Genomic DNA, 2,528 nt, shown 5'->3' with positions numbered 1-2,528 from the left:
GAGACTCAGTTACTTGCCTGAGATCATATTGCCTGTAAGTAGCAGACATTTTCTTCAAGTGCTGTCTGGTTGCAACGTTGATAAACTTCCCCTGCAATAAGCTGATTTCAGCGGCTTTGGTCTAAAGTGCTTCTCCCAGTCTGGAACTAATTGAACTAATTGAGCTCTGTGTCCATGTGTCCTGCTTCAGCTAGAACTTATCCAGTCTCACTAATATTCTTCCTAGGGTTTTATCCAGAGTTGTCCAACGGACAGCGCTGATGGAAATATTTTATACGTGTGCAGTAACCACTAGTTACACGTGGTATCAAGCACATAAAATGTGACTAAGACTGAGCACTAAATTTATTTGATTTGATTTGAATTAATGAGAGTTTAAATTAATATAGCCACATGTGGCTAGTGGCTACTGAACAGAGCAGTATATAACTAGACTCAATCATATTAAAGTTAAAATCATCCAGGCAGTAACAGTGATCTAGGAGGCAGAGTAGATATGGCTCAAGCTATCCTGAGTCACATTAACTTTACTCTGGAAGACAACTTTACAAGGAACTAAAAGGGACAGGATTAAAGATTACTAAACACTGGACTCCAGAAATCTGTAACCATCAGCTTAGCAGATCATATATTCTTCAATGGAGCTGAGAATTGAGAAGTCTGCTCTTCATAATGATTTGAAACTTTCTAGTCCCAGAGAAAAGTTGACCAAGGAACTGCCCAAGACTGAGTCCATATGGAAGAACTTCATCTTCTCTAGGAAGAAAGTGGGAAGGTTTCATAAAATAAATGAATGGATTCACAGGATCAGCAATAAAGTTACTTTATTACATACAAAATGTTACAATGGTAGGAAATCCCTGAAAGCCAATACAGGCCACTCTGTCATCTTTGAATAAGTTAGATGTGGGAAAGTGGTCAGTTTTCTTACCTTTTTTTTCTGAGGAAGAACTGCAGTTAATTCCTCAGGCTTGTGTCTTTGTCAGTGCTGGTCTTGAAGTTTTATATACAATAGTAATATCCTGGCACAAACTGCTGTGGCTGTTTGAGGTTAGGTAACATCCAGAGCACCATCAAACCTTGGAGACTGGATTCTTTAAGTGGCATAAAGATAGCCAGCCTCAGGTGTGGGAGTGGTATATACATTGTCCTTGCAACAAAATAAGTCTTTACTTGGGGACCATAATGTGTACAGTCAGCTGGGCTCTGGGACAACTAATCATGATTTCTCTACTAATTTGTCAAACAAGTCATTGAGGTTGCTTATGGGTCTCACCATTCTTTGGTGCTAATATCTGATGGAGAGGTATTTGCCTGGGGTTATAATAACTCTAGACATGTAAAATATGGATCGACAGTTAATCAGCCAATTGCTCAGAGAGTCACTGGCTGCTTACGGAATGAAGAGGCTGTGAACACAGCTTGTGGACAGGTGTGTTCCATAGTGGTGGTAGACACTGGGGAGGCTACCTGTGATTACAGACACACATTAATATTAACAGATGAAGGCCAAGCATATGCTTGGGGTGCCAGTTATGGGCAGTTCGGCACTGGCAATAAAAGCCACCATTCCTATTCTACCTTTGTCCTTGTGGAAAAGGACAGAATTATAGAGATTGCAGTCTGTCACTCTTCCCACACATCTGCGGCCAAGACCCAGGGTGGGCATGTGTACATGTGGGGCCAGGGCCAGTTTGTGATCCTTCCTCACCTCACCCACCTCTGCACGTCTGCACTGATGACACATTTGCCTGCTTTGCTCTCCTGCCATCACGTGGCGCCTCCTCTCTGTGGAACCTGATGACCACCCTCACAATGGCTGAGTCACTGAAGAGGGAATTTGACAACCTGGACACTGCAGTCTTGAAATTTGTGGTCGATGGAAAGTACATTTATGCACATAAAGGTCTTCTCAAAATTTGATGTATGTGAGCATGTTCATTCATTGTTGGAAGGTAATGAGGATAATATTGTAGAAATGAGTGAATTTTCATACTCTGCTTACTGGGCCTTCCTGGAATTCGTGTACACAAACAGTACCAGTCTTTCTCCTGAGGAGGCAGTAGGATTGCTAGATTTGGTTGCATTTTATAAAGAAAATCAGTTGAAGAAAGCTCTGCCAACAATCAAGGCATCTGCGAGAAGAGTGCAGTCACTCTGCTCTCGACTGCTGTGAAGTATGATGCCTGGGATTTGGAAGAATTCTGCTTCAGGTTTTGCATAAACCTTCTGACTATAGTAACAAATTTCAGGTTTTGCATAAATGGACCATGATCTCCTGGAGAACTTTTTCAGAAAAGAAAGCAGAGTTAAAGCCTTTAAAAATGGATCCCATCTTCAGAAAAGGAGTTTCTGAACCTTTCTGTTTCCCCTGCAAAAGTCAGAGGTAATCATGTCTCTTGAATTAATACTATGTTTGAAGAGTTACATTTGGCTGAGTACTTGCATCTGTCAAAAGAAGGATGATGGTGAGTAATTTCATCTGCCTACATCCAGAGTTTATGTAGAAAGCATTGAATACTCTGATC

At 41.3% G+C, this 2,528-nt stretch overlaps 1 pseudogene; it reads left to right on the top strand.

Moving 5' to 3' along the window:
• The first annotated feature begins 638 nt into the window (after nt 1-638).
• Nucleotides 639-2,176, top strand: LOC102129278 (RCC1 and BTB domain-containing protein 2-like; annotated as a pseudogene).
• Nucleotides 2,177-2,528: the final 352 nt, after the last annotated feature.

Source organism: Macaca fascicularis, chromosome 9 (assembly GCF_037993035.2).
Source record: "Macaca fascicularis isolate 582-1 chromosome 9, T2T-MFA8v1.1".
Classification (NCBI taxonomy): Eukaryota; Metazoa; Chordata; class Mammalia; order Primates; family Cercopithecidae; genus Macaca; species Macaca fascicularis.
This window is presented reverse-complemented; position numbering and strand designations above follow the sequence as displayed.